Below are 13,686 nucleotides of genomic sequence, written 5' to 3'. Positions count from 1 at the left end.
TTCAGAAGCAGTGAAGCAACGTTATCCCCAAATCATAAAAAGCTGTATAAGGTGGACTTCAATGGCAGGATTGACAAGTATTTGTAAAACTTTGTAGGGGGACTAAAAGATACACTTATACTTAAAGTGTTCCTAAACCCAGGACCCTGCATTTCACTATATCTGCTCTCCCGCAGTACACAGAACATGGAAATGCAATTATTTTAATACATATAAACTGCAAAATACCTTTTCTCATCAGAAGAATATAGCAGTCCTATGATTTCTATCAGTGCCTGGTTAAAGCTTGTCGAAGGAGTTCTCATTCTGCTCTGACTGTCCTAAAAGGCTGCAGGATCCGTGATCCTCTGTCTGGACAGTGCTCATTGGTCCTGTGCTGATCACATGCACCCTCCCAAGAAAAAAAAGAAAAAACACTCTAGCAATACACATTAAACTGAGCATGTGTTGAATGACTCCAAAGTCTTTGTCTTATCAGGAGATGGATTGGGGACAGTGGAAAAAGGGGAGGATCAGAGAAGACAGGATCAAACAGCCTTTTCACACAATGCAGAGGTTTAACTCCTTAAGTTCCACAGTGAGTATAACAAGCATGCTTTACTGCATGTACTGTACAGACTGATTTTACGGTTGTGGGTTTAGTAACACTTTAAAACGGTTCTAAAGTTTCCTGAGCAGTCAGGCCCTTTATTGCAGAAAAGACAACCAAAATAAAATAAAGCTATTTGCCTGCTTGCAGTGTTCTCCGGCGTGTGAACTGAGCTGTGCATGCGCAGTTTAGCTTATATTGCTGGCACAGTCTCTGTGTGCCAAAATGACTGACTCTTGCATATGCCCAGAAGTGACTTCAGCCCATGTTGGACAATGAAGACACCCAGAAGAAGATGCTGGTGCCAGCTGGTGCCAGCGGGGGACGGAGACCGTTAAGGAAAGGTAAGTTTAGGTCTACTTTAAATGCTGCAATGCATATTCTTTTAAGAGAAACCAAATTTTTGTTTTAATTGTGTTCAAATGTTTACTGATTTGATTAAAAGAAACCTGTACTTATGTTAACATCAATATATACAACAGTTGATTTTTCCATAGAATTCCTGCCATTATAGATTAAACATAGTAGTACGAATCTGTGCATTCTCTGTCCTATTAAACAACCAGAGCTATTCATTTTGTATACTCAAAACAAGAAAAGGATTTCTAAAGGGCTAACTATGACATAATATGGCATTCAACATCTGGGTTGTGTTAGGTTATAAAGTACATTGATATGTTCGTAATTAAAATGAGATTTTTTTCGTAACATGCATCTCAATAGCATGTAGGCATAAAATGGAAACTTGCGTGCACCCTGCAAATGCACAACCAAAGAAAGAAAGTCTTGTTCGTGAAATTGCCGAGAAAAGATTATACCTTTAAATAATTAAAAAGGGGGGAACAGACTTTTACGATTTTTAGGAACGGAAGTGTTCAGTCAGCCAAACCCTTAGGCTAGCAAGTTCAGAACAGATGTCAAAATACAGATGGGCGGTGGGGCCCTTTAAATTATAGTAGGGTTTCCATGTGCCATTTAAAAGAATCAAGTTCAGCTGAGGACAAGGCCATTAGTAATAGAACATGAATGCTAATTGTTCTTCAGAATTTTCATCATCTAGGTCTTTCCCTGTGTGGATTCACTGCTTCTGTTGTATTAACATGCACAACATATAAGAATCCTGTTAGAAAATTCTCTCCTTCATTACACTTTTAGTGTGAGTGCTTTAGTATTTTGTCATCTGTTCCAGATTAGAAGCCTAATCTCTACGCTGGTACACAGTATGCTCTTAACGTTTCGACATCTATTCCAGCATTTATTTTTACACAGAGACACCTTCTGGTTCTTACCTCTACTTTACCAGGATGTTCTATTGATCTCAGCGGCCCACTGGGTTTTTGTAACAATAACAAAAAGCAATCTGCTGTTTAAAAGGGCACTATATGCAGTAAAACAGTGGCGTAACTATAGTCATTGCAGCCCACTTGGCTGCTATGGGGCCCGAAGATAGGAAGAGGGGCCCACCAGGGAGATTGTCTGATGAGTAATGTTGAGCAAACACGGACTGTATTATTCGTGTTCGTACCGACAGTCTACAACAATTTTGCTGTGTAGGGGGTGGTGCAGTGAACAATCTTTTTGCCCTCACTTGAGACCACTGAGGAGGAGGAGGGAGAAAAAAATCTATTTTTATCAGTCTGTTGTGTGCAGCGTTCAGCTATATTTCACTACAGAGTGCTGTTCTAATCTGCTATTAAAAATTTAATTTAAAGGGGAATTTTTTTTTTTAAATGGAACAAAAATAACCCCTGAGGATTGGGACTTTCAACGGCAAGAACCAGGACTTGAGTATGAAAATATATAAATTTTATTGCACGTATTACAAAGATGAAACATACAACGTTCCGGGCAACGCACGCCGCGGCCAACCACGTGTGGGCGGCGTCTGTGCGTTCCGGACACGGGGGACCTCCATTGGTCCACACACGCCCTGGGAGGAGTGTTAGACGCAGGCTCCGGCGCATGCGCCGGCGTACTTAATGGCGGACCGCGCTCTATTCAGAGCGCACCGCCATTACTCACACATACAGACCTGTACAGGTAAGTTTTTCTCCCTTTGGACATCTTGAACTACTTTTATGATACCTGCACTCGCCATAGAACTCTTGCTAACATTTATTCTGGCACCTGGGCACCTCTTGAGACGTTCACTAGTACCATCTTCCCCTCACTTGGTGACTCTTATCCCTGGATATATACTGCTTCTACATTCCTCCCCACCACCCAGTTTTCCTTTTCTTTTTCTTCCTTTTTCCTTATGAACTGTAGGACTCACGTTGGGAAATGAGGCCTTTTCTACCCTTACTTTTACTTTTTACCTACTTACCCTCTGATACTCCATACAATTTCATGTTTGACATATTTTATGTCAACAGGGATGCAGTGCTGGATACGTCCCAGCACTATAAATCCATCGGGGGACACGTTCATTCTACTACTAATTTACAGGTAGTCACTACCAACAATATCTCTCCTTATTTCCCCTTTTAATTTTCATTATGGACATACTCTATTTAATTTTCCCTTTATTTTTTCTTTTCACAACCATCTAGATGACCTGTGTGTTTTTGACCTCACTTTGGAGATCCTCGTGGGATTTTCTGTTCGTGGAGCTCTCTTCTCACTGTCATTTGCCAAACCACTGCGTATTTGGCTTATAATCATTTAAATCTCCCTTGGAAGCCCATACAATATTAACAAATTGTTCTGAGCCTATCTTGCATAGACCCAGTCCAACTAGCGTATACTCCTTGCGGCTATAGACAATCGAAGGCCTTTTTCTCATCCACCAAGGCCCATCCCTTTGGTCTCACGTCCTGGATTCCACAGAGGTCTTACATATCTGGTATGTAATCATAGAGGCATCTTTGCCCCCCCTTTTCACATCTAAATACGACAAACACTGTGTATAATGAACTATGTGATATATTGTTTCTAACATTGTTTAATACATGTGAAATCTAATTCTATACTTACCATTTGTATCATACTCATTGTTACCTTTTATGCTCCTAGTCTGAGCTCTGGTGTTTTCTGGACTATCGAGAAAGGCAATTGGACCGAAACGCGTCTAGTCCGATCCAGACACCTCAGACCCTCTTGGTTCCAAGACGTACCTATGACCTTGTTTTTATCATATACTTTATGTGTGATTATGTATGTTTCATCTTTGTAATACGTGCAATAAAATTTATATATTTTCATACTCAAGTCCTGGTTCTTGCCGTTGAAAGTCCCAATCCTCAGGGGTTATTTTTGTTCCATATTCATTAGGGATGTTGGCAAGACTCCAGGTTTAAAACACAGAATCCGAATTTATCTTTTCTTTTTTTTTTTAAAGAGCACTTGCCATGCTCTTAACTACATTTTGCTGCCATTAGCAGCACTCTAGCCCTTTCCATTGGTGTTTTAATTTAGAGCCATTTTAGTGCCTGAAAGTTCGGGTCCCCATTGACTTCAATGGGGTTCGGTGTCCGGGTAAAGTTCGGAAAAAGTTCGGGACACGAACCCGGACTTTTTTTTCAAGTTCGGCCGAACCCGCCGAACACGGACATCCAGGTGTCCGCTCAACTCTACTGATGAGTCAATCTCAGCAATGCTGAGTCAGAGGCACAGGATCATGCTTTGGGATCAAGATATTGCCAGCCACAGACCTCCTTTGCATTTGTGAGTAGACTTAATGCCTTCAGTCTGGGTTCGCACTATTGCAAACACAGACATTGCATGTGATTTGCACAGCTTTGTAGCATTTTCGTGCAAATGCAATGGGAGTTCAGCCATACAATCTGTATGGCTGAATTCACATCACACAGACATCGCATGTGCTCTGCACAGTAATGTGGTGCGAATCACATGCAATGTTTGTGTTCGCAATATTGTGAACCCAGGCTAATGGCATGAAAAGAATAAAATCCAAAAGAAATACACTCACATGTTGCCACCTAAGAGAAGCGCTTTGTATATAGCCTAAAGCCCAACTTCGGTCATAATTTGTTTTTCTATAAACCAAATGAAAACCCGTGCCATCTTACTCTAAACTATTCAATATACACATATCTGCTATCCCAAAACACAAAAGTATGTGTCACTCGTGATGTAAAATGTGACAGCGCTTAGGCTGGTTTCAGCCTTATGCCTCGTGCACACATTTAGACAATGCATATAAACGTAGGATTTTTTCGTACGATTCGGGAAAAGGTTCCTGGTTGCGTAGCTACGTATAAGATGGTGCAAAACAAAAACAATGGCAGCCAGGCTTTTTCCGTGCTATTTTAGTGTTTCTGATCATGAGCGGTCTTTGTTGATTGATTTTTAGCAGACGCATAGTGTACTGATTAACCACTTAAGCCCCAGAACATTTTACCCCCATTCCGACCAGGGGTTTTTTTTGCGATTCGGCACTGCGTGACTTTAACGGACAATTGCGCGGTCGTGCGACGCTGTACCTAAACAAATTTGACGTCCTTTTTTTCCCACAAATAGAGCTTTCTTTTGGTGGTATTTGATAACCTGTGCGATTTTTTGATCATGCGTTATAAACAAAAAAAAGAGCGTCAATTTTGCAAAAATAACAATATTTTTCACATTTTGTTATATGAAATTCCCCCCAAAAAAAAATGTAAAAATCAAAATTTTTTAACATTTTCGGCCAATTTGTTTTATGCTACATATGCTTGGTAAAAAAATTGCAAAAAGCGTATTTTGATTGGTTTGCGCAAAAGTTATCGCGTTTACTAACAAAGGGAAAGATTTGTATAATTTTTGTTGTTTTTTTTTTTAACGCGTAATGGCGGCAATCTGCGATTTTTTTTGCGGTACTGCGACATTGCGGCGGACAGATCGGACCCTTGACTGACACTTTTGGGGTTACCAGTGACATTTCTACAGTAATCAGTGCTATACATATGCACTGTTACTGTAAAATTACACTGGCAGTGAAGGGGTTAACTTTTTTTTGAGAGGGAGGGGTTATGTGTGTCCCTAGGGGTGTGATTCTAACTGTGATTGGCTGTGGCTTGAGGTGTAGGTACAGTGATCAACGGTCCTACATAGTAGAACCGTATAATCACTATTCCTACACAGGGGAGAATGACAGGCAGCTTGTTTACATCAGCCGCCTGCCTTTCTCCCTCTGCACCGACGATCGCCGAGTGACCGGCATACATAGGGTCCGCCGGTCATACGCGCGGGGGGGTCCGTGACCGCGCGGGAGGGCGCGCTCGCTCCCTAGACCCTCACTGGCTAGCGACGTAGTACTACGTCACTCTGCCTGTGAGGGGCTGACTGCCGCAGTAAATAGTCGCGCGGCGGTCGTCAAGCGGTTAAACAATTGTCGTTCGCTAGGCTATCGTACAACAGAAGTTTTCCTGTTTGTCCCTTCGGATTTTGTTGGACGAACTGTCGTGATCGGCTGTCGAAAAGCTCTGTACTAAGGACCAGATTATCGTGTGATCAGGTCGAAAGCGAGTTTTATCGTACGATTATCTGAACGTGTGTATGAGGCATTAGCTGCTGTCAAGGCAGCTGCTAAGGCAATCCGATTAGGTCCGCCTGTCAGTTTTTCAGCCTGCAGGCGCTGCGGAGGCTGGTCTTGATCAGAGGATTAGGTGAGTATATCTCCAATCCCCAATCCCCTAGACAAAAAGGAGCAGTTGACCCATGCAGTGCAGGCACAGCCCCACTGCATGGGGAAAAACAAAATGCCCAGAGTTCAGTTTTAAAGTAGTTGTAAACCCTTACATACATTCACCGGCCATTCTATTATGTATACCTTGCTAGTAGGGATGGGCTCAGGAGTGTTCGGATCCTAGTCTTAACCCACCTGAGCAATCCTGCCAGGAAGCCCTCCCTGCACACTGTCAATCATAGGCAGACTGTGTATGTGCAGCTGCGGGTTGGGAAATACCTCACTGCCTATTATAATTGGTGGGATTGAAGGGATTGCTCAGGTGGGTTGGGAAACACGTCTGAGACCATCCCTACTTGCCAGTACCTGGTTGGACTCCCTTTTGCCTTCAGAACTGCCTGAATCCTTTGTGCCATAGATTCAACAAGGTGTTGGAAACATTCCTCAGAGATTTGGTCTATATTGATATGATAGCATCATGCAGTTGCTGCAGATTTGTCGGCTGCACATCCACGATGCGATTTCTAATTCCACCACATCCCAAAGGAGCTCTATTGGATGAGATCTGATGACTGTGGAGGCCATTGGAGTACATTGACCTCATTGTCATGTTCAAGAAACCAGTTTAAGATGATTAGAGCTTTGTGATATGGTGCATTATCCTGCTGGAAGAAGCCATCAGAAGATGCGCACACTTTAATCATAAAGGGATGAACATGGTCAGCAACAATACACAGGGAGGCCGTGGCATTTAAACGATGCTCAATTGGTACTAAGGGGCCCAAAGTGTGCCAAGAAAATATCTCCCACACCATTACACCACCAGCCTGAACCCTTGATACAAGGCAGGGTGAATCCATGCTTCCTTTAAGTTTATGCCAAGTTCTGACCCTACTATCTGAATGTCGCAGCTGAAATCACGACTTATCAGACCAAGCAACATTTTTCCAATCTTCTGTTGTCCAATTTTGGTCTTCAAGGTTCGTTGTGTGCCTTCAGAGATGTATTCTGCATACCTTGGTTGTAACGAATGGTTATTTGAGTAACTGTCTATCATCTCGAACCAGTCTGTCCATTCTCCTCTGACATCAACAGGACATTTTCATCCACACAACTGTCGCTCACTGGATATTTTCTCTTTTTTTGGACCCTTCTCTGTAAACCCTAGAGATGGCTGTGTGTGAAAATCCCAGTACATCAGCAGTTTTCAAAAATACTCAGACCAGCCTGTCTGGAACCAACAACCATGTAACATTCAAAGTCACTTAAATCCCCTTTCTTCCCCATCCTGGTGCTCGGTTTTAACTTCAGTAAGTCGTCTTCACCAGATGCCTAAATGCATTGTGTTGCTGCCATGTGGTTGGCTGATTAGCAATTTGTGTTACCTAGCAATAGAACAGGTGTACCTAATAAAGTGGCCAGTGAGTGTATACCCAGAGAAGTGACTGTTGATACACAGAGATTAAACAAATCCTCCTACATAAGTTGTACCTGTTTATCTGCAGTCTTCTCTTCTCTACATCCATTCAACATCCAGAATTTATAAAACTTGTCTGAGCTGTCAAAAAACTGGGGGCAAAGCTAAAATTACACTCTGCAGAACTCAATGAGGAGAACTCTGAGAGCTGATTAAAGAGAAGGGACCCCCCCCCCCCCCCCACACACACACACACACACACAGCAAACAGGAACAGAGCTGAGGCTGTCAATCACAAGCTGCTGTGTGCTGGTGCTCCCTCCTCTGATAGAAATGATACTACTACTCTGAATTGAGACAAGTATACACTATAGAGGGATATGCTTTGTTCATATTTCATGTCTGAGATTTACAACCACTTTAAGGATCACTGGAGAAAGGATGCTCACATCGTGTCACTTGTGTGTTACATTTATAGAGCAATTATGCATAGAAGCACAGATATTTATGTAAAAATACAATAATGTAAAATAATAAAATATTTTTTTTTTTTAGTTTACTGATGAGTAAATATATATGGGGGTCTGATAAATGTGTTCTCTATGTTCTCTATATACATACCTCCCAACTTTCTGAGATGGGAATGAGGGAAACCTATTAGCAAAAGCATGTACTGTAGGCATAGGACCCCCCCCCCCCCCCTTGTCATACCCCATTAAGGGATAATTGTACAAACAAATGATTGGTTAAACCCACAAGTGCTTTTTTCCACTACTGTTCCTTTATATTGGCTTTTGAAAATTTACAAATGCACCAATTTAGAAATTGGATGAAAGGTTTAGCACTGGGAAGCACTTTTTGATAGACAACTATATATATCAGACCAAAATGAGGGACAAATGAAGAGGAAAGGGGAACAAAAATGGCGCCGCCCGGCGCATACATGTCACCGTGCATGCGCCGCCGCCGCTCGGGACAGGCCGGGAATAGCCGAAAGTATACGAGCGGCGGCGGCGTGTGCGCAATGACGTGTCGGCGCCGGGCGGCGCCATTTTTAAAATGAAGGCGCCTCTGGAACAGGTAAGTGAAACAGCTGCACTACCTGCCATTCTGCAGGGCTGCGGGCATACTACAAGGGATGCAGTGCTGCGGGCATGGTCCACCTGTACCATGCCCACAGCACTGCATCTCCTGTAGTATGCCCACAACCCCGGATCTTCTTGTTCCATGCCAGTCCCCCTGCATTCTCCTGTACCATGCCAGCCACCCTGCATTCTCCTGTACCATGCCTGTCACCCTGCATTCTCCTGTACCATGCCAGCCACCCTGCACTCTCCTGTACCATGCCTGTCACCCTGCATTCTCCTGTACCATGCCAGCCACCCTGCATTCTCCTGTACCATGCCAGTCACCCTGCATTCTCCTGTACCATGCCAGCCACCCTGCATTCTCCTGTACCATGCCAGCCACCCTGCATTCTCCTGTACCATGCCAGTCACCCTGCATTCTCCTGTACCATGCCGCCGCCCTGCATTCTCACCCTAGGCTTATACTCAAGTCAATAATTTTTCCCATCTTTTTGTGGTAAAAGTAGGGGCCTTGGCTTATACTCGGGTCGGCTTACACTCGAGTATATACGGTATACAGTATATTGTTACTTCTGCTTATTACTGTCATTTCATTGTAGGAGCTAATGCACACTTTTCTGTAAAACTGTAGGAAACAAAAGTCTGAACCTGTGATGACACTCACCGCCTGATGAAAACCAACTCACTATCTCATCTTGAATGTCTTGTTTGAAGACTCCCTAACCAAAAGTAACACTGACTACTAAACCACAATCTATAGAACTTGCTGGTCAATGCAGTAAAAGGGATGGGAAGGCTTATGAAACATGAAAAGTCATGTTTGGTTGTCATTAAAGCGGAGTTCCGGCCGCAAAATAGTTACATTAGATTTTGTGCCATCCCCTTTCTTATTGTCACCTGAAAAAGAATTGGTTATTCCCGAATTTTTATTTTTTTTTTTTTACTTACCTTGTTTCAGAAGAAAATATACTCACCTTTCCTACAACTTCCTCCCTCTGTGGCCGCGGCCCGCGCTGTCACTTCCTGTCCTGTAATGCGTCCTGGGAGCTCTTACTCATCACTCCCAGGAGGCAATGGGCAGTGACGTAGGCGGCCGGCCGCTCCTCTCATCGTGTTATTTGCAGACAGGAAATGACGCAATGATAGGTGGAGCCCAGCCATCCCTATGGAAACCCTTACTATGCCGATCGCATAGTACTGGGCATGCGCGAGATTTTGCGCTGCATTCGTTGGCCCCCCTCCATCTTGAACAAGGAGGCAGGGCAGACATTTGCATACTGCGGCTTTGGGTGACAAGGACAAAGATGGCGGCGCTCAGCAAACTTTTTATAAAGTAAGATTTTATGATTGCCAATCCATTATTAAACTGTCTAACACAGGATTAGCGGATGTATGAAGGGTGGGGGATCATTTTGGGAAGTATTTGTAAAAAAAAAAAAAAAACGATTCTGTGGCCGGAACTCCACTTTAACTTCTGTATCACAATCGTTTTTGCTCTGAGTTTGTATAAAGGGGATCTGTCAACTTTACACTCATGAGATTGCTATGTGGTGCTGAAGTAATAAGGATGCAGCCATAAAACCTCATGTGTTTAACAGAGGCTTTATAAATAGATAGATCCTGGGAAATGCTGCGTTTCTAAGCAAGCATAACTTACAACCTGGCTGCCTAAATTGTGCAGGAATAACAGGTGATCTTTACATAACCTTATGTATACTTCTCTGTGAAATCTTACACCGGCCTGCGAATTTCTCTACAGCAGTGTATGTCTCTGTGATTTCATACACTGCTCTGTGAACTCCAACACTGCAGGGTACTGAGCTATCTAGTACTGTCATCTACTGCTCTGCAAAGTCATACTACTTGGTGATGTTTTTATTGCCTTGGTATACCCCTTGTATATTGCAGTGTAATACCAAACCCTAATAGCAACCAACTAATAGCTCACCATCCCTAGTTGTGAAAAATACATTAAAACCTATCAAGCTTGGCACTATCAATTTTCATGTCCTTAGGTTGACCATAGCTGGAGAAATTTTTCTTCCTGCAATCACAGGTTGCAGTTAACGAAAAAGCTTGATTACCCCATCAACACAGTCAGTGTTGATAGGGGAATCCCTCCTGTGGAGCCATCGTGTTCCCCCAGTGGGGACGCCCCCACCCCAGAGGGAGAACACAATGGCTCCACCTATAATAGCCACTAGCAATAATCACATTTAAAATCCGACAGGTACATAAGTTGATCAATCGATCAAATAACTTGGGCATATTTGGCCTGCCCATACATGGTTTGAATCCTGATTCAAAACATCTATGGTGGCTTTAGTGCTTCTGCCACAGAGTTTCCAATTTGAGCATGTGCAAATCAAGCTTTTATTATTCATGCAGTGGCTAAGTAGTTAGCACTCTTCACCTAGCAACACTAGGGTCGTCGGTTTGAATCCCAATCATGGTACTACATGCACAGAGTTTGCATGTTCTCCCGATGTCTGCCTGAGTTTCCTCCCACACTCCAAAGCCATGCTGATAGGTCACTTGGCTCCTGTCTAAATTGGCCTATGTATGTTTATGCATGAATGTGAGTTAGGGACCTTAGATTGTAAGCTCCTTGAGGGTTAGGGACTGATGTGAATATACAATATCTGTAAAGCGCTACATACTGTAAATTGATGACGCTATAATGGTACTTGTAATAACTACAATTAATTCATAGTTTTCAGGTATACATTACCAGAATAGCCTTAATGTGCTGACCACGTCAGGTATCAAAACATTATGCTGCTTTTCATATCATTGAAAAGTTATCAAATCCAATTTGGACAGGTCTGTCATGATACGGGGGCATAGGCGTGCGCAGGGGGTGTGCCATCCATCATCTAACACCATCCATGTTTTAATACATTTGGGTTGCATACCCTAATGCAATAGGTTGCACACACCTATGAGTTGAGGGTTGGTTTAGCCCCAAAAATGTCTGTGTGGACTCACTGGATGTGCCCAAGGAGCCAGATCATTACATAAGGCATGACTGGAATGAGGGTGTGTGATCTACTATCTTTATCTTGGTTACTTTCTATGCATCTCTGGTAAACGCTAATTACAAGCAATTAAGTGGATTTGTCCACCCAACTACCAGAGATTCTCATATATATATCCCTTAGGCAGCCCATGGATGAGCCAGTGTTGACTGCATGGCAAATTAACTTCTAATCCTCCAGTATTATCACTGTGTTATTATGTGTTATATTTTTTATTGACAACGTTCATTTAAAATACAAAATTATATATATTCTTTGACAAAGCTGAATCCTGCAATCCTGTCCCAGTGGTATGTCATTATAAATAATCATAAAAAAGTAATCATAGTCCTGCATTATGGTACTGTTGTGCTTTTACCTATTTCTTATATCCATGTATTGATGGCAGGGTCATTTTAATACCCATGTGGACAGAATGAGGGCTGGTAGGTAATACAATATCATTGTAGCGCTGGGCTCCTGGGCACAGTTCTTTAAAACATTTTCTCATTTGTTTCAACATGAAAAAAAAATCCTCTATAGCAAAGGGAGTCTATTCCACATTATCACAGCTCTTAGTGTGAAGAAGCCTTTCCATATGCAGGGGCTAATCATCTTTTCCTCCAGATGTAAAGAGTGCCCCCTTGTTCTTTGCAAATATTATTAATAACTTTGCACCAAGTTTTTACACAAGTGTTAACTTTGCACCAACTTCAGTATGAGGACCAAATGTGTGTTTGTGTGTGAATGTGGTGAATTGTAATTTCCACGGGGATTTTAGCCAACCAACATTTTGTATGTATTAAGATAAAAAGCTTTCTGTGTGCAGCAGGCCCCCCCCCGTAATACTTACCCGAGCCCCCTCTCTATCTAACTGTCTCTAGCGCTGTCCATGAGTGCCTCAGCCATCCGGGACTCTCTCTCCTGATTGGCTGAGACACAGCAGCGGTGTGATTAGCCAATCAAGAGAGAGAGGGGGCGGGGATGAACGGGAGCTTCATGTCTGACTGGATACTAGGAGCTGCAGCTCGGCCTGAGTGCCCCCATAGCAAGCTGCTTGCTGTGGGGGCACTCAACAGGAGGGCGGGGTCAGGGGCTCCTGCCAGGAACCTGAGAAGAGGAGGTTCTGGGCTGCCCTTTGCAAAACCACTGCACAGAGGAGGTAAGTATGACATGTTTGTTATTTTAATAGTAAAAAAATAAGACTTTACAATCACTTTAATACATCAGCATACTAAGACATTTTGGACAATTTTATGCTCCCAACATTGTGGGAACAGTTTGGGGATGGCCCCTTCATTTTCCAACATGACTGCGCACCAGTGCACAAAGCAAGGTCCATAAAGACATGGATGAGTGAGTTTGGGGTGGAGGAACTTGACTGGCCTGCAAAGAGTCCTGACCTCAACCCGATAGGACACAGGACACCTTTGGGATCAATTAGAGCAGAGACTGTGAGCCAGGCCTTCCCGTCCAACATCAGTGCCTGACCTTACAAATGCGCTTCTGGAAGAATGGTCAAACATTCCCATAGACACACTCCTAAACCTTGTGGACAGCCTTCCCAGAAGAGTTGAAGTAAAGGGTGGGCTAACTCAATATTGAACCCTACGGACTAAGACTGGGATGCCATTAAAGTTCATGTGCGTGTAAAGGCAGGCGTCCCAATACTTTTGTAATATAGTGTATCTGTAATTATATGCATTTATAGGACATTTCTAAATGCATATAAATATATTTTAATGATATAATTCACACTTTGCGTTTAGATGGTAAGCTCTTGTGAGAAGAACCCTCCTGTATTGAATTGTATTCTAACTTTACTGCTTCTCTTATTTTGCAAAGCAACGTGCAAACTGTTTTTGCTATATAAATCCCATAGTTGCCAACATTTGAAAAAAAATTCCAGGGACACTTTGCAGCACAGCTATTAATTACTTACCACACCC

The sequence above is a fragment of the Pelophylax lessonae genome (assembly GCF_965119305.1).
Source record: "Pelophylax lessonae genome assembly, chromosome: 3".
In the NCBI taxonomy this organism is placed as follows: Eukaryota; Metazoa; Chordata; class Amphibia; order Anura; family Ranidae; genus Pelophylax; species Pelophylax lessonae.
This window is presented reverse-complemented; position numbering follows the sequence as displayed.